At 43.6% G+C, this 21,648-nt stretch overlaps 1 pseudogene; it reads left to right on the forward strand.

Annotated features, from left to right (window-relative positions):
• LOC139738774 (uncharacterized) overlaps nt 1–21,648 on the forward strand; it is a 240,750-nt pseudogene that overhangs the window by 144,389 nt on the left and 74,713 nt on the right.

The following is a 21,648-nucleotide window of genomic DNA, read 5'->3' on the forward strand; positions in this document are numbered from 1 at the left end:
CGGTATATTGCTCCACCTAAACATAGAGTCTAGAGACCTAGTTATCGTATTCATTTCATGTAGGTTATGTAAAATTATATAATAGATAGAAATCAGAGAATATGGCACTCATAATTATTGGTACATGGAAGAGGGATACTCCTCTCCCACAAGAGGGATTTTTTTTTCTTTTTTTTACTCGAAAGTGAAACATATAGTGCAAACGTGTGAAAGATATTGAATTATTTCCATCAAAGAGTAGGAAATATATAAATCAGTATTCAGGGAATGAGCATTATACGGGAGGGTGTGGAAGGGGAATCCCCTCCCCCTTCCCCCAACATGAGGGAGATATCAGACTTGATATTCAGACATTTGATGCACCCTATTGGTGAAATATCAAATTTTTGTTTCAATCAAACAAGGAACAAAAAGATATATAATCATGGAATTGCGCGGTCATAGGGTTACCCGCTCCCACACGAGGGAAAATTTAGTATTTTCAGACTTGAAATTCACAGATCTGTTGCATCCATTTGGTGAAAAACCCGTATTTGTTTTCTATTTGAAAACGTTAAGATAAATAAATATTCAGGAAAGTGTCGGGGACGGGGAAGTGTGAGAGGAGAATACTCCTTTCCATACGATGGAGATTTTGGCATTTTCCAGTTTAAAATTCAGAGATTTAGCACACTCTTTGGATGAAATATTTGAGATTTGCTTTTGTCCCAAAAGTAAGAAAATATATAATTATGGAAATATGCGGGAATCGGTATATGAGGTGATGCACCCTCCCACGAAATGGAGATTTTTTTTTTCAGGTTACGGGTTTTATGGTACTCACTATTGATGAAATACTAGATTTTTGTTTCTATTAAAAAGTGTATGTAGAAAAAAAAACCTAGTATATTCAAGGCAATGGGCTAGTAGAGGATGTGAGGGGGGTCCCTTTTGACTGGAGGGCGTTTTGCATTTCAATGATCGTCATTAATCGGCCTAGCGCACCTTTGGTGTTACATTGATTGTCCATCCTCAAAGAGTAGATAATTCATAGTCTCGATATCCCCATCCCCTCCAACACGAGGGAGCTTTTATACTTGAATTGAAATGAAAATAATTATATCATTTACACACATTTAATGGAATATTTGGGAATTGTTAATCAAAGTGATATTTAATTTATATTGGGGGAAGTGAGCGATCGAAAGGTTAGGAAGGGCAACTTACCCTCCAATATGAGGGAACTAATTTTTGCATTTTGCAAGTGAAAGATCTAGTGCACACTTTTTGATGACATATTCGGAAATTTGTTAATTTGAAAAGTGTACAAAGTCTATGGTAAGGCACCGAGCGAGGGACGTTTAGCATTTTTGTGATTGCAATTCAATGACAAAGTGCAAATACTTCAGGTTGAATATTTGGAAAATATAATGATTGTACAGGCCACTCCCTTCCCCAAGGGGGAGGGGGGAGGGGGTGCATTCAACCCAACCTATACCCGTGTTGTGCACATTTGAGGGAAAGATTTCGCTGGACCTTCTGAGATGTTGAATCTCAAACATTATGTTGAATTTCTTTGTCTCTTGAAACAGGCTAAAAACAGCAATTTTTGATAAACAAATGGCGGCCATTTTGGGCAACATTTGGTTTTCGCGAAGAACTCACAAAGTTTTATTTGTACTTATGTGCTTCATGATCTCTGAATAAGTATTTCTTTGGGTTCCTTATGTTTCAAAATATATATTTATACATTAAGTGCGTATTGCGGTTACCTAATTTAAGGGTTATGAGAAAAGCAAGAAACGGCAGCCTTTTTTGACACCTCTTTGGATTTCTGAAAGCGGTTAAGTGCTTTATTTGTGTTTCAAAATCTCTGAAAAAGTATTATGTAGTTGGTTCCTTGTGACTCAAAATGTATATTTCGACATTAGGGTTTCATCATGTACATCCTCATGGCGAAGGCATCGTCTCCCACGAAAAAGTACGGCATAAGGTGGTCGTCATCATCATTGAGTAGAGGAGCTGGATCTGGGATGCCTAAAGTGCCAGCATCAATGCATTCCTTCAGTTCACTGTTGTTGTAGATCTGGGCATCAGATTGATGGCCAACCCCACCCACATCGATCCACATGAACTGGTACTTTGAATCTAAGAGAGCCATCAGGACAACCGAGAAGAACTGCTTGTAGTTGAAGTAAAGGCTGCCTGAGTTCTTGGGCTTCTGAATATGTATGTGCTTTCCATCCAAGGCTCCCAGACAGTGAGGAAGAGTCCATCTGGCTTCAAAATCACCTGCAACCTCAAGCCAGCCTTCATTGGTTGTGGGGAGGGAGATGACTTCTGCAGCATACTCGTCCACTATCGCTTTGGCTACATCAGGGACAAACTTCTGGATGGTTTCCTTGCCCACTCGGAAGTTGTAACCCAGCTCGGCATAGGTGGCCCCAGTGGTGAGATGGCGCAGGAAGACGCACAACTTGAGACCAGGGGGAATGGCCTTCCTGAAGTGGGTGTCCTTCTTCTGCAGGTGGGGTGTAAGCCTGATCAACAGCTCATCAAACATCTCTGGGGACAACCTGGTGTAGTTCTTGAACTTCCTCTTGTCATTCTCCCTCAGCTCATTCATGAGGGTATGGTACTGACCACGTTCGGCCCTCAGCTGTGGGTGGAGCATGGGTCTAAACCACCATTTGTGCTTCCTTTTCTTCTTACGAGGCTCTTCTTCTTCAGGATTGGCCACCATAAGTTGATAGGCAGTGGCCACCTCAGCATCTCTCATGATCTTCTGATGGAGCAGTATCATCACTCCAACATTATCAAAAGCCTCGGACATATCGAAATTGTAAATGTTTAGTAGAGATTTTGTTCATACAGCAGCTGAGGAGGTTCTGAACCAGGTAGTCGATGGGCAATATTTATATAGTCGGCAAGTAGCGCAAAGTGGCGGCAAGTTTAAACCAATTTTGCGACCTTTGGCACAAACTAATCACCAAGTGGCGCAAAGTAGCCGTCCATCGGCGGAAATGGCGCCAACATGGTGAAATTTGGAATCAAATGGCCGTGTAATGGTGCGAAGTGGCGCACCATTTGAAGCAAGGCAGGTGGCATTTGGCGCCCGCCATATGACACCCAGTTTATTCCACTTGGCGACACACATGCCGAGCGAACATTAATTCGGCGCCACAGCGAGCCACTACGCGCCAATCACATAATCTTTGGCGCGAACTGGCACCAACTGCCGCCGGCCCAGTGGACTCCTAGCATAAGGGCCGCACGCTGGAAAGGTGATTCTCTGTATCAAACTGAAGGGTACTGAGTGGCACACTGTAAGTGCATGAGTAGAAGCCAGCGAAGCTCGATAAAATGACCGCCTGTGCTGCATCTTACTGCATAAGGACAAATGTTTAGACTGCTGTCGACATAATCTGTCTGGATTTGGTTAGAAAATAACCGTTCTGGTGAGGAAATGAAATCCCTGCGATTATTTCTCAGGATTCACTTATCATCTTAAGACATTAATGACGGACAATGGAAGTGTTTCAGCCAGAATTTGTCCCGATAAAGCATTTTATGGTTCTGATTAAGGGTAGAAATAACAAATGAAATTTTGTTACATCGGGGGGCCCGTTTCATAAAACTTGTCATCAGTGACAAGTTGTCATAGATGTGACAAGCTACTGAAATCCTTGCATCTGATTGGCTAAGAGAAAATTTGTCATAGAAATGTGGCAGTTGTCACTGATAACAATAAGTTTTATGAAACGGGCCCCAGGTCTTTTTTCACTTAGTGGGGTCCCCGCTTAAGCGGTTCCCGATTGACAGATGAGCACTGTACCACAAATCCCTTGGAATGAAACCCTTGTTTCTTTGTTGTTCCATTCCTGTTTTCTTGTAAGGTATGATAAGAATTTATAGCAGAATTCAAAGAAAGGTGCAGTGTCATTTAGCATTCATTTTCTCTCCTTTTCAAATTCCATTATTAGCTTTTTGAATGACTGACTTGTCAGTGTTTCCCTTAGTTTTCTTTTTTTTAATACAAACCTTCTTCCCTCTCACGTTTGTCTGCTGCAGGATATATATGCCAAGTTCAAAGAATACCATGAGGATGAAGTGACAGTGATCAGTATGCAAGCTAGCAGTCTGCTGGCGGCAGAGTACAAGGCTCAGTCAGAGTATAACATCATTTTCCCAAGGGTAAGTCAAGTTAGCACAGATCCTTCTCTATTTCTCTATACCATCCACTCCTACATATCCCATAATCCCTGAATCGATCCCTTTGAATTATATTGTGCCAGATTTATCAGAGGATTTTCCACAACCAATATTATGTATTACAGTACTCCCTCGTATGCAGATCCCTAGTTGCATGCAATGTAAGAAACTCATAGAAATGAAAGCCCTTTGTACTCCTGTTTATATCTGGAACATGTCAAACTTTCCTCCCCAGTTTATCTTATGTGAACTCAAATAGTATGTCAGCTGCTATCATTAAGCAAGTATTAGGCAATTTCCAGTCTGTTAATTGCTCATTTTAACTCCACCAAGGGGGTGCAAATGTTTTCATCAGCATTGGTCTGTTTGGTTTGTATTTTTGCTAAATAACTCAAAAAGTTAGGAACAGATTTGAATGAAACTTGCAGGAAAAGTTGATAATGACACAAAGAATGAATGATTAAATTTTGGTAGTGATCCAGAAATTTTAATGGATTTTTGGAGGATTTTTAATCTTTTGGCAGATAGGGTCAATGAATTTCGGAGTTCAAGCTGTGTGTATTTGAGGCTTGCGTGCGCACTCTAAAGCACGTGTTCTGCTCCAGGAGGCGCTGTTCAGCTGGAAGCTGCACAGCGCGTGTATACACGTGAACGTCCATGGAAATGTTGACCGCTCAGCCACCATGGTAGAATCTGTGTCTAATTTTTTCAGTGGGCAAGAATGTATATTGAAGCGAGCGATTTTAGATTTCATGGGCTAACCAAAATGCCCACTGGATAATAATAATAATAATAATAATAATAATACATTTATATAGCACATTTTCCATAAACATACATGTTCAAATACGCGTTACCAGTGGACTATTGATATTAACGGAACAAGTGGGTTTTTAGATGTTTTTTGAAGGTGACGAGAGATTGCTGGTTGCGGAGAGTTTTGGGTACTTGATTCCACAGTTTTAGAGTAGCAGATGAAAATGCTTTATCACCAATTGTGGTGATTACCACGGTAGTTGGTCACAACCAGCCATGTGTATTCAAATGCGCTTTAATCATGCATATATCTATCTTCTACTATCAGTACATCCGACCACCTATCTATTACAGTATGCTATTATTTCCTATAATTGCCCTTAGACCGAACTAAAAATTTGACACAAATGGCCTACCATACACCGCCCGTGTCCCCCGGGACGAACGCACGTAACCCGTCACCCGCCATGACACTTCCTTCTTTCCGTTCGCTTTCATACAAACCGGACGTGTTGGCATGATCGCTAGTGCAAATCCGTCTCCATCGACGTGAATCCGCAACAATCAAGCCAGTCGTTACCAATTTCTAACCTTTTGATTGTTGTTTCACGCTAGCATCTAGTATTTGTTACATTCTGTCGGCGAAAAAGGGGAGAATCAAGCCTTTTCTTCGGTTCTATACCGACCTGGTTTAGATTGCGCTGCCCCATACACTTGGTGTGTTGTGTGCACCGCGGTTTCAGAGCGTGGCTTGTGCTGGTTAAATTCTCTCCTTGTTCGCCTTGCCTACATTTGTACGGCATACTTGTTTATTTTTAGGTTTTCCTCCTCCTGGTGGACGTTTTTCGGTCTCAGGAGTTCATTTGGTAATGTTTCTCGCCGTTTGGCTAAGTCTAGAAACATCAAAGAAAATCTTTGCTGTGGCCCACTACCTTTCACCCGAGACCCTCTCCCCGGAGTTCCTGGCTCTAGGGGATTAAATGGGCAGGGTTAACCCCCTCCGCCGTAACGCCTTCCTCAAAGAGGGTAGGCGGTGGACTCGCGTGGCGGTCCTGACAAGGTCTACCATGCTGTTGGACTCCCTTCTGATGTCATTTCTGAACATCTGTGGACACAGTCCATGTGTGCCGCACTCTTTACTACCCACTGTCGCCAGGACCTAGCCCTCGAAGCCCTTGGTTTCCTGGCGAGGCAGAGGGCGCAGCTCACAAATGGGATGCCATTTGAAGGGCCGTTCCTCTCTTCTGGCCAGTTCGCTCCCCGTATCAAGGACGAGCTAACCCGATGCCAGCAGGCACGCGAGCTAGCGGGCTAGCTGCGATCAGTCCAGGCTCAGCCCGCCCATCCCTGGGGACCGCCCCGACTGCCTCCGGCGTCAGCTCCCCCGCATGTTCCGGTGACCATGCCTCCCCCGCAGGCGACCCGCCAGCCCAACTGCGGGCGCCATAGCTGCAGGGGTAGAGGCAAGCAGCGTGGGTCTACCCATCCGGCCATCAAGGGCTGGGGTTGCTTTTGACTCCTTTTCCCGAGCGCTTCAGGTGTTTTTCTACCTGGATGACCGGCTACTTGCAGCCAGCTCCCAGACCCTGCTCTCTCGCCAGCTGTCGTACCTTCTGAGAACAGTGCAAGCTCTGGGATTCCTCATAAACTGGGAGAAGTTGGAACTCATGCCTACACAGTGCCCGACCTTTCTGGGTGCGGTGATTGATATCCCCGGTAGCTGGCGCGCCCCAGCCCAGCTCGGGTGGCTACGATCGTGGGCGCTGCCCGCGGCGATAGCCAGGACCTGGCTTCAGTTCCTAGGGTACCTGGCAAGCCTGGTCGATGTGCTACCGGACTGCCAGCTGCACAAGCGACTGCTACAGATCCACTTTCTCAGGCACTACTGCCTGTCACAGGATCCCCTGGCAAGGCTGGTGCCCCTGTCCCCGGCCGCCCGCCTGCTCCTCAGGCAGTGATGCTGCCTGGAGTTCTTGAACAGGGGCAACCCTCTGCAGCCCCCGCAGCCCTCCATCAGTGACCACCGATGCCTCCAACATGGGATGGGGCGGGCCCTGTCAAAGGCCTGCATGCTTATGGGGATTGGTGCCGCTCAGCCACCCTCCCTCATATCGATGTACTGGAGTTCCAGGCTGTCACCTTAGCTCTCCGCCAGTTTCTGCTGCTGATCTGCAGCTGTTCTGTGTTGATACGCACGGACAACATCACCGCAGCGGTGTATGTCAACAAACAGGGAGGCACACACTCCATGTGCCTAAATGCCCTAGCAGCGGAACTGTGGAGGTGGTGCCATTGCATCGTACATACCAGGTCAGGACAACCTGATAGCAAACTTTTTGTCCAGGTCATGCAACTGCTGGTGCGTCAGCTTCCCCCACTCAATGTAGATCTGTTTGGCTCAGAGCTGAACGCGTAGCTGCCGATGTACTGCACGAGGGTGCAGGACCCGGCGGCCTGGTGGATGGATGCCTTCTCCTTCCAGTGGAAGGACTTCAGGGGCTATGCGTTCTGGCTGTTCGCTCTCACTTCCCGCATTCTGCGGAAGGTGAGGCAGGACCAAGCGTCCATCATCCTCATAGCACTGTGGTGGCCCAAGAGGATGTGGTTCCACGCTCCACCTGACTGCTTGGCCATTGTCAGGGAATCTGGAGCTCAGGCGGGCCTTTCAGAGCGTGCTGTGACATTTGTCGCTCGCAGCCGACGAGACTCCATCCAGGAATCGTATAATTCCCGTTTGGCTGGATACTTTAGCTGGTGTGAATCACACGGGGTGGTTCCCCGTTCTGCACCTCTAAGGGATGTTGCAGACTTTCTGATTTCGCTTGTCGATAAGGGTTTGACTGTGTCGACCATCCGTGGTTATCGTTCGGCTATCGCAGTCGTTCATGCCGGGTTCGCGGACGGGGCCAGTGTCTCAACTGCCCCCTTCCTGACTGGCCTGGTCCACGCTTTCTTTCTGGAGCGCCCCCCGACTTGGAGATTGCTCCTGTCGTGGAGCTTCCCTCAGGTGTTGGAGGCCCTTGCTAGGGCGCCTTTTGAGCCCCTCGCTCAGGCCTCCCTTAGAGATGTGACCATTAAAATGGTCTTTCTCTTGGCGATTGCCTCTGGTCAGCACTGCAGTGCCCTGCACACACTGTTGGTGGCGCTGGGGCATGTGCGTTGGGAACGCGCAGGGGTGCGCCTCATTCCCAACCCATCCTATGTGGTGAAGAACCAGACAGCTAGCTCCCAGCCAGTTGAGATTTATATCCAACCACTCTTCGGTGGTGGAGGATAAGGTCTGGTGTCCGGTGCACGCACTCAAGTACTACTGGGCGAAAGAGCCTTTCTCGCCGGCTTCGACAGACACTATTTCTAAGTGGATTGTTGCCGCCATCCGTGCGCCTGGCCCGGATGCCCTCTCGCCTGGCGTGTCGCCCTGTGCACACGATGCCAGGGGGATTAGTGCATCTTGGGCTCTGTTCAACGGCATGTCTGTTGAGGAGATTCAGAAGGCAGCTTACTGGCGCTCCCCGAACTCCTTCATCTCCTTTTATGTCCGGGACATCCCCGCCACAGTGCCCTCGTTCTCTCAGGCAGCCCTGCTGTCGGCGGCTCAGTCCCGCTAATACACCGCCCTTTGCAGCCAAGCCTCCTGCTTAGTCCATGTCGGTCTAGCATACTGTAACAGATAAGTGGTCGGATGTACTGATAGCAGATCATGAGGATCAGGCGTGATCCTCTTATCTACGAAGTACATATGACCACCTATCTGTTACAGTAGACATGTCGCAGAGCGACATGTCTGCGTGTCCTGGTTGCGGGTTTTCTCTTGGTGCGTGGAACTGGAGGAAGTCATGGCGGGTGACGGGTTATGTGCGTGCGTCCCGGGGGACACAGGCGGTGTATTGTAGGCCATTTGTGTCAAAATTTTTAGTTCGGGCTATGGGCAATTATAGGAAATAATAGCATACTGTAACAGATAAGTGGTCGTATGTACCTGGTAGATAAGAGGATCACGCCTGATCCTCATGATATACTTCTATATTGGGAAATTTGGCGATTTTAAGCATGCGTGTATGGGTGGAAATGAGCTGCTTGGCGAAGGTCGGCACTCTCCGAGTGCTTTTTTGGTTTCAACATGCCATAGTGTGGAACATTGCAGACAGTGGTTTTTAGTTGCAATGAAACTTTGTGCAAATGACCTTACAATCATGGTGCAACCTAACATTGATTTCTTTTTGATTGAGGTTTGTTTTTTCTAGACTTAGAATTTAAAGATTGATTAAAGTAATTGATTGGTTGTACCATTACATCATTGCAGTGTATTTAGATTTACTGAATGCTATGTATACATATGGCATGTTTGCCCAGAAACAGTAGTGGTTGATTAATGACCATTCATGTCATATATAAGCATTTGCAGAACGTGTGTATATGTGCCAGTAGCTACAGACAGATTGGTAACCGTAGCTTTTATGAATGACATCTGATCGTAAGAGAGCAATTGAATCTTTGTCCTGTAAATACATGACTTCGTTTGCTAGAATTGCGTACTATTTGCCTTAAAAAGTAGGAGACACTTTTTTACCTGTTGCATATCATACCAATTTTGCATTTTCACACCATGAAAGCAAGGTAAAATGAAAGCATATAATTGTGTGTTTAACAATCCTCCCTAAGTGATCACAGAGGTACCCCCATCACACCTACAGTATACTCTATTTAGCTTGTACTTCAAAATAATGCAGTATGTTCTATTCACAGCATCTTGACATACTTGAAAGCCATATTGCCAAAAGTCAGAAGGTCTGTTAATCTAGATGTCATCCTCAATGTGTTTCTCCGTAGGGGTATAAACAAGTCCTTTTTGACAACTTGTCAAGATTGTCCCACAGTCATCAGCAAACAGACTGTTCCTTTTATTTTTCCAAGAGCACTTTCTTGATGCACCCAGTGTGTGCTAAGAGCACAGCAGTCTTGTTTTCAGTGGCATTTAGATACAGGTAAGAGTCCCAATGTGCTCTCACAGTTAGAGGCCCATATGAAGGGGCTTGGTAACAGTTTGTTTTTTGTGCCAAAGAAAGTCTGCACTGGGCTCTGATCTGCCTAGTGGTATACTTGCTCAGAGGAGGTAGTTGAGGGTCTCCATCCCCTTGTAACTTGAAAAATGTCATCTGTTGATAAAGTATACAATGTCAGTTCTATACTAGGCTTCTGGTGGCTGTGCCCCCTTTTTGAGTCAATAAAGTCTCGCCTGATGGTTGTACAAGTTGACATTGATGTACACTGTACTTCTCTTGCCTTTCGAGGGTAAGACCTGGTTGTAGGCATTCGCAAGATAGGGGAAAGGTGACTGTCTGATTGTGAGAATTTTGAACGTTGTCAGCCTTGACCCAGCAAAGTTCAAGTACAGGCAAATAATCTGTAAATAAACAATACAATAAATAAATCGTATGAATTTTAGTCCTCTTCAAATAAAACAATAGCTCTTGCTTTTAAAAAGAAAGAAAGAGAGAAGTGAGTGCTAATAAAGAACAAAATGCCAGGCAAGTGATAAAAACATCTTCATTAATGACACAGTATCATATGGTTTGATCATTTCTTGTTGTCTACTCATTCATCCAACAATATAAATATATGTATAACATTTCTCAGTGAAGAGGCCATGGTGTGGGTGTATACCGTAAAACAAGGAAAGTTTGCATGCAAAAACGGCATGTATTGGAATATCAAGAAACATAAGAGAATAGTCAAACCTTAGTCAAATGGATAACAACTGAGAACGCTGTGCGTAGTTGCGAATGGGCATGTTCACACTTGCAGTTAATTTGTTAATATGGTGTTGTAAGGCTAAAGTGGAACGTTGCTAGGATGGTCACTTACTCACTTTACATTCAGCATTACAGTGTTTCTTTGTAATGAAGTGAAGTGCTGGCAAAGTCGGGGGTGATGTCAAAGGGGTGGTCAGTGCCTGGGCACCATTGGAGGCGTCCAGGTCAATCGTGGCCTGCAGGACACGGGTGCTCTGGTGTCCTAGCTGCATCCGGAGCATAGCAGCACTGACCGGCATCGGGGTCGAAGTCGGTGGCATAGTAGCGCTGACCAGTGACGGGCCGAAGTTGGCGGCATAGCAGCACTGACCAGACGTCACTGACTGGTGATGGGCCGAAATTATCAGGGTAGCAGCACTCACCAATGTGTGTGCCAGGGTTAGCGGTGTAGCAGCACAGGCCGACATCAGAACAGGTCAGCAGCGTAGTGACACTGGCCAATGTCAGGGCTGGAGTTGGCAGTGTAGTAGCACCAGGAGGCTCGAAGAAGTGGCTGTCAGGTCACCATGCTGTGCGTATGGTGCTTTCCCAGTGTATAAACGGTATGCAGTGCAAGTTGTGGAGTTTAGATTTGCTGCAGTTATTTTCTGGGAACAGGCGCCTCAAGTACATTTGTCTCACAAAATGTATCGGTCCCAATTTTGTATTTGGTTCCCATGCAAAACCACACTGTGCACAGCAATTCAGTGACAACAGTGCTGAGCTGAAAAAAAACAATGTTTCCACTGGTGTATACACATGAATGTCCATGGAAATGTCGACCGCTCGGCCGCCATGGTAGAATCTGTGTCTAATTCTTTCAATGGGCGAGATGAAGCAAGCAAATTTAGATTTCATAGGTTAACCAAAATGCCCACTGGATTACCACGATAGTTGGTCACAACCGATCATGTGTATTCAAATGTGCTTTAATCGTGCATAGATGATAAATCGTGAATATGCCATTTGAATATTCACTGTGGGCGTACAGCTGTTCATGGCCTAGTTGAAAGCCAGCTAACAGCCAAAAGTAGCTTTTTGTCTGTGATGAAATAAACAAACAAACAAAGAACATCTGTCCACATCTTGCGTGCTTAGAATTGTGGCAATATACCAAGCATATAAGGAGATAACAGGCATGAATGCTTCAAATTCATCTCAGCATCAGGCTTCATAGTAATACAACTTTGTTGTTCAAATTCTTTGCAGCAAAATGGTGTCAAAATAACTATTGACCCAAGTATGAAAAAATGAATATCTTTACCTTCTCAGAATATTATGTTGGCTTTCATTTTCATTTACATTTTTTATTCATTGCCCCTTCCCCCTCCCCTTATCAGGAATAGCTCATTCATCAAAGAGAGACCACTGTCTGGCCTCATCTCACATGCAGTGTGTTTCCCCCCAAAAAAAAAACAAAACAAAAAACAAAAAACAAAAAACAACAACAACAACACTCAATCAATCAACTTTCTGCATTGATAACTCTCAAAATTATTAATCAAGCTAAATGCTATCTCAGGATATGAAACTATACTTGTTACCTACCACTTGCGGAAAATCCCACTCAATTTGATTCAATGATCACAGACAAAATTGTATCTTCCTAATGCATGTCATGGGTCCATTACTTCAAAGTTTAGCACTTAGATGCTGTTGGCATGCATATAAATCAAAACATTTTGCCCACATCTGACAGGGCAACTAACATAATTGCATGAATTCAGATTCTGCAGATAACACTACATCAATATGTAAATCCTGGTTGCAAACTGTTACTTTTAGTTTCATTCCAAATTTTCTTATTTTCAACAAATACTGTTCTATTCTGTCAGATGTCTTGAGTTATGTTTATTTTATTTGTTATGATTGTTATCTTGTAAGTGTTTGTTTACAGGGCCCTCTGGGTTGGTACTTGATTACTGACAGGGCCGCCCTGTATAAATAAAATGAAATAAATAAATAAGATAGATAAATGACTGTAGGTACAGTACTCTCCGCATAATCGGGTAGGCTCGGGCAGAGCATTTCTTACCCAATTAAGCGGAGTACCCGATTAACAGAAGATCACGTCTTATTCACAATTGACACAAACAATGTGTATGCATACATGCATCGTACACTGCACCAAACACCTACACTGTATGCTTTATACGCGTGCTTATATACGTGTACCATACACTTGCTCAGTCACGAGCAATAATTTCAATCTTTTTATGGACAAACATGTCTTCAGAAAACTTTGTCGTTTGACTATAGACTCCTCGCTAACACGCAGGCATTTTCCGAAATGAACACGTCTCTTTACGTGCACTAGTCACGTAGAACCTCGGGTTACATTTCGGAAAGTGACTGGGGAAAAGCAAAATTATGGAACTGGTGCATGGCCTGATTTTCATTGCAAACTTCTCGTATGGTGAATGTTGTTGCGGAGCAAGGGAGGAGAGCAAGTGTGTTCAACTCCTCTCTGTCATTTATCATTGGGGCGATTTGTTTCAGAGTAGATTATTTAAGGCTCCATATACACAAGTGTATATATACTGTAATTGATTTTCTTTACTTCCTGTCACCACGTTTACGATAGAACAGAAGGTATTCATTGTAATTTTGTTTTTCAGAAGTAGGGAGAGCACTGACGAGACTCAACGACAGTATCGACAGGCGTTTGACTTTACACAGATACTGCCAGAGGCTGAATAAAGACTAGCTGTGATAGTGGAATTTCTCATGAATGAATAATGAAGCATTCAAACCCTGGCCATTGTTCAGGACCATTGTCAGGGTGTTAACCACATACTCCCATACACACCCATTGACCCGTGTGCAAAGTGAAATTTTGTACAGAGGGTTGAAAATAGAGCAAAGTCTGGAACCTAACTGTGAAATTAATCATGGATTTCATGAAACTTATTTATGCTTTCATATTTAAACCACCTTCAACCAAATTGTACACTATTCAGCTATCACTCATATCAATGACAGTGTTATCTGATATATAGTTTTTGAATTATCAAGAATCAAAAGTGGGAAATGTTTTTTGAAACACCTAGTATAATGTTTTGCACTGTAATGAACTGTGACAATGGCAAGATATTGACAGGGATTGAATGCCAATTATGAACATGGTGATAAGTTATCAATACCCTTACCTTACTAGACATCATATAAGTGAGTGATTGATCAACATTCATTTTGCAGGGGTGGTAATTTTTTATAAAGAAGGTAATTTTAATTTGATAGGAGGTAAGACCATTGCGAGGGAGCAAAGCGACCGAGGGGGGGGGGGGGGAGCTTTCGGGATTTTTAACAAGAAATTGTGCAATCTGGGGGGCATTTCATGAAGCATTTCGTCCGACAAAGTTGTCGAACAAACTTGCTCTCAGCCAATCAGTTGCAAGGATTTCAGTAGCTTGTAACAGTTTGTCAGAAAAATATCCGATCAAACTGCTTCATGAAATGCCCCCCTGGTGCATACCTAAGAAGAAAATTTGAAGAACTTTTTTCTTACCGTGTATTATGCATATTGTGTAATCAACACACATACTGTTCATGTTTATTGCAAACAATCACATTGGCCGATTATGCACAGTCCAAAATCTAGGAAATTTCAGATTAGTATCCAGATCTAGATCTAAGCTAGGAACTATAGCAGGGCTGTACACTAACCCATTTTTTTCTGCCGGTCCGACCTGTCTCTGTGGGACCAGTAAATACCCGTTTTTACCAATTTTTTATTGGTCCAAACAGAACATTTTCTGGTCAACAACAACCTCAAAAAGCATTTGTAGCAGTTTCCAATATCCATGTATTATATTGTCTGGTATTCTGGCTGCTGTAAATTACGCTGTCTGGCAACCCCAGCATTTTGTCAACGTCCACAGCGAACTTTTTTGTGCGCCGACACAAGACAGGTGCGCACTACATTCTTCGCCTTTGTCATCGTGCCGAGGTACGCGTAACTCACATTCCAACAGTAGTCGGATTTCCATAAACACACCTCTTGTTTTGCTGTCATGGACACGAACTACCAATTAGTTGCGAGCTGTGCATTTTCACCAGCCAATTACTACTCTCAAAGCTCCTGTCCGTGACGACTTTTCTCCAACCACGCTGTTTCATTTTCCACGCTTCCTCACTTCACGATTAGCTTTCATCCTAAGAGCACATTCTAATCGTTGGAGTCACGTCTGCATATTACATCACGTCCGTATATTACATTACTCCCCACGTCTTTTCTTGCGGACGACACCTCGCGCCGTGGACTGTCATTACATATGGATTATACTCAACACGGATTATTACACTTTCTCGGATTTTATACTTCGCGATATTCGCTACTTTTTACATCGCGACTCGCCCTTTCTTCAGGCTCTACACTCCAATCTGGGATTTTTACATCGCTTTTGATCATTTGCAAATTGATTTGTTCATACGGAAAGGAAGAAGAAGAAGAAGTAAAAAGAGAAGGGATTGAAATACGGTTTTTAATTTCCTTCGGAAAATCTCTTCGCATATCTTGTTTGCGTTCTTGAAAGTACACTGCAGGGTCGAATAGAGTGAAATGCGTTACTTAACTTGCTGCGCATTTCACACTCTTGGTGCTGGATTGCGATGATTTCATGAATTCCCGCTATCGCCAATGACATAAAAAGTACCCCGAAGTGGCTTTTTCGTCAAGATTTAGTACACTTCATGGGCAAGGGCACTTCCGGCGCGGGGCATATTTTGCACAGCGCTAGCATGTGCATACGTGTACCTTACCTATAGCGCCGCGCCGACCACGGATACTAGTACAGTATATAGTCGGCTGTACCGCCCGAGCCAGCGAGTGGCCAGGCCTGTCATACACTAGCTGGTTGGCCTTGCATTATAGCATGCACCACTGCATGCATAAGCTAACACATACCAGTACATTGTACTGCTTGATCATGCGATCGATGTGCACATCACTGATCAGTCATCTCTGCATACGCTGAAAATATGCTGGAAAATATTCACCCACCTGGATGTCGTCATGGAATGCCCATCTTTTTAGCTCACCTCTCAAGTGAGCTATGGCGATCGCTCTTCGTCCGGCGTCCGGCGTGCGTCGTCCGGCGTGCATCGTGCGTAAACCTTTTACATTTTCATCTTTTTCTTGAGACCCCATGACCAATTTTCACCAAAACTTGGCAGTAGCATCCCTAGGGGATTAGGATCTCAATTTGTTCAAATGGGCACCATGGCCCACCTGGGGGACCCCAGGGGGGCCCAAACACCCTAAAATTAAGGAATCTTTAAAAATCTTCTTCTCTAGAACCAGAAGTGATAGGGCTTAGTTGATACTATGAGTAAGTACATTGATGACTGTAGTTTCAAGTTTGTTCATGGGGGAATCAGGGGTGCCCCCCCCCCCCCCCCCCTCCTTTGGGACCCAGGGAGGGGGGTGGGGAGGGGTCCTAATGGGGCCTAAATTGTACATTTTCATCTTCACTTTGAGATTGCCATGTCTGATTTTCACCAAACTTGGTAGGTAGCATCCCTCGGGGGATAGGATCTCAATTTGTTCAAATGGGCACCATGGCCCAGCTGGGGGTTCCCCAGGGGGCCCAAACCCCCTAAAATTAAGGAATCTTTAAAAATCTTCTCTAGAACCAGAATTGATAGAGCTTAGATAATACTATGACTTAGTACATTGATGACTGTAGTTGCAAGTTTGTTCATGGGGTTGGTGGATTCAGGGGTGCCCCCCTCCCTTGGGACCCAGGAGGGGATGGGGAGAAGTCCTACAGTTGTAATGGAGCCTGAATTGTACATGTTTATCTTCTTCTTGAAAACCTCATGATGAATTTTGACCAAACTTAGCAGGTAGCATCACTAGGGGGATAGAATCTCAATTTCTTCAAATGGGCACCATTTCCCTCTTGAGGGCCCCTTGGGGGCCCTCCCCCCCCCCCCCATTAAGGAATATTTAATATCTTCTACTGTAGAACCAGAAATGATAAAGCATAGTTAATACCATGAGTTTGTACATTGGTGACTTTAGTTCCAAGTTTGTTCATTGCAGATCCAGGGCTGCCTGCCCCCCCCCCCCCACCCTGGAGTTGAGGGGGGGGGGGGAGATCCATATCCAGACCTAAGTTTCCAATGTTCTCAGGTAAGAGTGTGCAAGAATGCATGAAAGGTGAAATTGCGATACTCGGGTGAGCGCATGACCCCCGGGTCTCTTGTTTTATTTGTTCTCTGTCGAAGTGTCGCGAACACAATCGGGAACGAACCGTGATCTCGAACTTATCCTGTCTCCGAAGCAATTTCTTCTGAGCAAGTACGTACTACAACTACTAGTAAGTCGCGCACGCACGTACTGCGCTGTGGAGTCACCAGCAAACGTCACCCACGCGGCCATGTCACGTCTCGCATGCCAGTAAGGGTCCTATTTCTGTAGAATTTTTTCATTTATTGTCGTGCAAACAACACGTGGCAGCTTTGCAGCAACAACCAATAGTCGTATTTACAGTAAGTTCTGAAGAATGGAGAAATTTCAAATCATATTAAAGCTGAAATTCAAGTCGAGAAAACAGGAAGTACACGGAGAATACAGTCAGTTGTGTGTGTAAATAGCATTAGTCACGTATTACGCGCATACGAACGGAAGTGACTTTGCTACCGGACTATCCCGTAATGCACTGTAAATGACGCTTAAGTCAACATCCGGGGACTTTTTACGTCATTGGCGATAGCGAGAATTATTTTAGTTGTAGTATTTTCTGATGCACGCGCCAGAAGGGGTTCTTTATTTTTCTCCCGATAATCTCTTCGCATTTGTGCATGCGTTCTTCAAAAGTATTCTATACGGCAGGGCCGAATTCGCGATCCTTTATGCGCCTATTTCTACCTCAAATATCAATGGGATTTTGACGATTTCATGAATTACTTTAGCTGTAATCTTTTATAATGCACGCGCCAAAAGGGATTGAAAATGGGTCCTTTATTTTTTCTCGATAAACTCTTCGAATTTCGTTAATGCATTCTTAAAAGATATACGACACTGCCGAATTCACGATTCCTTTTGCGCCTATTTCTACCTCAAATATCAGCGGGATTGTGACAATTTCATGAATCATTTTAGCTGTAGTATTTTCTGATGCACGCGCCAGAAGGAGTTCTTTATTTTTCTCCCGATAATCTTTTCATATTTGTGCATGCGTTCTTCAAAGGTATATAAGGCTCATCCGAATTCGCGACCCTTTTTGCACCTATTTCTACCTCAAATATCAGCGGGATCGTGACGAGTTTATGATTTACTTCGGCTGTAATCTTTTAAAATGCACGCGCCAAAAGGGATTGAAAATGGGTCCTTTATTTTTTCTTGATAAACTCTTCGAATTTCGTTAATGCGTTCTTAAAAGATATACAGAGACTCCAACTCTCCCGTTTTCGACCGGAGATCTCCCGCCGAAAACCCATCTTTGCAAAATCTCCCGTTCTCCCGTTTGAAATTTAATTTCTCCCGCCCTGGCTCTTTGTCTCCCGTTGGAAAGGATTTCTTACATATTTCTATCGTATGTTGAAAAAATAAGCCTTAGATAGCACCAGAGAGCATCTAGAACCCTGGGAATTTCGCGCTTCACACACATCAACTTTGAGTCTCCCGTTTGCCAGGGATTTCAGCCGGGAGAATCTCCAGATCAGAAGGTACTTTGGGTTGGAGTCTCTGGATATACGACACGGCCGAATTCACGATTCTTTTTGTGCCTATTTCTACCTCAAATATCAGCGGGATTGTGATGATATCATGAACTACTTCGGATGTAATCTTTTGTGATCCACGCGCCAAAAGGAGTTGGAAATGTGTCCTTAATTTTTTTTCCGATAAGCTCTTCGCATTTCGTAAATCCGTCCTCTCGGATTAGAAGATATGACACGGCCAAATTCATGATTCTTTTTGCGCCTATTGTTTCCTCAAACTTCAACGGGATTGCGATGATTTCATGAATTATTTCGGCTGTAATCTTTTGTGATGCACGCACCAGAAGGGTTGAAAATGCGTTCTTTATTTTTCTACCGATAATCTCTTAGCATTTGTGCAAGCGTTCTTGAAAGGTACAGGGCATGCAGTGCTGAATTCATGATCCTTTTTTGCGCCTAGTTCTATCTCAAATATCAGCGGGATTGTGATGATTTCATGAATTAAAACGGTTGTAATCTTTTGTGATGCACGCACCAGAAGGGTTGAAAATGCGTTCTTTATTTTTCTACCAATAATCTCTTCGCATTTGTGCATGCGTTTCTGAAAAATGCACGGTATGCAGGGCCAAATTCGAGATCCTTTTTGCGCCTATTGTTTCCTCAAATTTCAACGGGGTTGCGATGGTTTCATGGATTATTATTCGGCTGTAATCTTAATGATGCACGCTCCAGGAGGGGTAAAAATGTGTCCTTAATTTTTTTCCGATAAACTCTACGAATTTTGTAAATGCGTTTTTAAAAGATATACAAAATGGCCAAATTCACGATCCTTTGTGCACCTATTTCTACCTCAAATATCAGCGGGATTGTGACAATTTCATGAATTACACCGGCTGTAATCTTTTACGAAGTGTGCGCCAGAAGGGGTTGAAAATGTATCCCTAATTCTTTCCCGATAAACTCTTAGCATTTCGTAAATTGCGTTCTTAAAAGATATACGACAATGCGGAATTCATCATTCTTTTTGCGCCTTTTGTTTCCTCAAATTTCAACAAGATTGCGATGTTATTTTCATGAATTATTATTCGGCTGTAATCTTTCAAAAGGCATTGAAAATTTCTCTTTAATTTTTCTCCCGATAATCTCTTTGCATTTCATACATGCGCTCTTAAAAGGTATACGACATGGCCGAATTCATGATCCTTTTTGGGACTATTTCTACCTCAAAATCAGCGGGATTGCAATGATTTCATGAATTATTTCGGCTGTAATCTTTTGTGATGCATGCAGCAGAAGGGTTGAGAATGCATTCTTTATTTTTCTCCTGAAAATCCCTTTGCATTTTGCATTCGTTTTTTGAAAAATTCACAGCATGCAAGGCCGAATTCGAGATCATTTTTGCGCCTATTATATCCTCAAATTTCAACGGGATTGCGATGATTTGATGTTTGGCTGTAATCTTTATGATGCACGCGCCAGAAGGGGTTGAAAATGTGTCCTTTATTTTTCTCCCAATAATCTCTTTGCATTTCGTAAATGCGTTCTTAAAAGGTATACGACTCGTCCGAATTCTCAGTCTTTTTTGCGCCTATTTCTATCTCAAATATCAGCGGGATTGCGATGAATTCATGAATTATTTTGGCTGTAATCTGTTGTGACGCACGCACCAGAAGGGTTGAAATTGCGTTCTTTACTTTTCTTTCGATAGTCTCTTCGCATAATTTGTGCATGCGTTTTTGATAACCAACACGGCATGCAGGACCGTATTCAAGATCCTTTTTGCACCTTTTGTTTCCTCAAATTTAAATGGGACTGCGTTGATTTCATGAATTATTTTTTTTTAAATCTCCCAATAATCTCCTCACATTTTGTGCATGCGTTCTTGAAAGGTATACAAGGCAGGACTGATTTCGTGATCCTTTTTGCTCCTATCTTCATTATGAGACCATTCTGTAGGAATGAAAATATTCATTTGTGAAATGTGTAAAATGAAAATGAACGCTATCAGATCTATTTACTGCTGAATATGTTTTTCTTTTTCTAAAATTCGGCACAAGTAAATTGGTTCTTACATGTCAACTGCCACGCTGCTGCGAAGCCGTAATCAGATCTTGTGTTAAAAAATCATGAGTAAAATGACCCAGAAATGCGTGCGCCTCTATCAACACTCCTTGTCTGGCATGACCGCCGATCGTAAGCAAACGAAACAACAAGCGGGAGTCGGGGAATTACACGATGCATTTCAACAGTAACATTGTACATACTTTGCATGTATTGCATGGTATGGCAGTGCATGAGCAGTGCCAATGCGCAAGCGAGCGCAAATACTTAGTAACCATCTCGCCGACTGCTAATGCTCAAAACTAATTATGTTTACTGTACAAATTGCACCGGTAGCCATTAACGAAAACTTGCGTAAAACTTGTTGAACAATGAGATATATTACTTTCTATTTCTCCCTGATCAGGGCTGCTCTTTTTATGCCTCCGCCACGAAGTGGTGCCGGAGGCATTATGTTTTCGGGTTGTCCGTCCGTCCGTACGTACGTCCGCTTTCGTTTACACGATAACTTGAGAAATATTTACTGGAATTTTACCAAACTTGGTCCAAGTATGAAGTATGATGGGGCAATTATTTGATTAGATTTGGGGTGAAATCAGCTGAAGGTCAAAGGTCAAGGTCAAATCATGAAATTGTATCCGTTTACGCGATAACTCAAGACTGGATGGAGCAAATTTCACCAAACTTTGTTGGAGGATGATGTATGATGGGACAATTACTTGATTAGTTTTTCAGTGAAATCAGACAGAGGTCAAAGGTAAAAGATCAAGGTCAAATCCTAAAATTTATCTGTTTATGTGATAACTCAAAACTGGATGAAGCAGCTTTCACCCAACTTGGTCCAAGGATGATGTATGATGGGACAATTACTTGAGTAGATTTTAGTGACATTGGCAAGAGGTCAAAGGTCAAAAGGTCAAGGTCAAATGCTACAAATGTTGCAATTTCCCCCATATCTGTGCAATGCCCTAAGGTATTTTCTTGGAACTTGGTGTGGACATGAACTACTGCATAAAGATTCTCCAGAGAGAGTTTCATGTCATAAGGTCAAAGGTCAAAGGGTCAAAGGTTAGATGAAAATGTTGCAATATCACTTTTCTCGCAAATAGTTCAATGTATCTGCGTGGAACTTGGTACATACGCATGTACTGACTGGCAGGGATTATCTAGGGAATTTATG

This window comes from Diadema antillarum, unplaced genomic scaffold (assembly GCF_040938485.1).
Source record: "Diadema antillarum isolate AM-2024a unplaced genomic scaffold, OU_Dant_1.0 seq00000768_RagTag, whole genome shotgun sequence".
Taxonomy (NCBI): Eukaryota; Metazoa; Echinodermata; class Echinoidea; order Diadematoida; family Diadematidae; genus Diadema; species Diadema antillarum.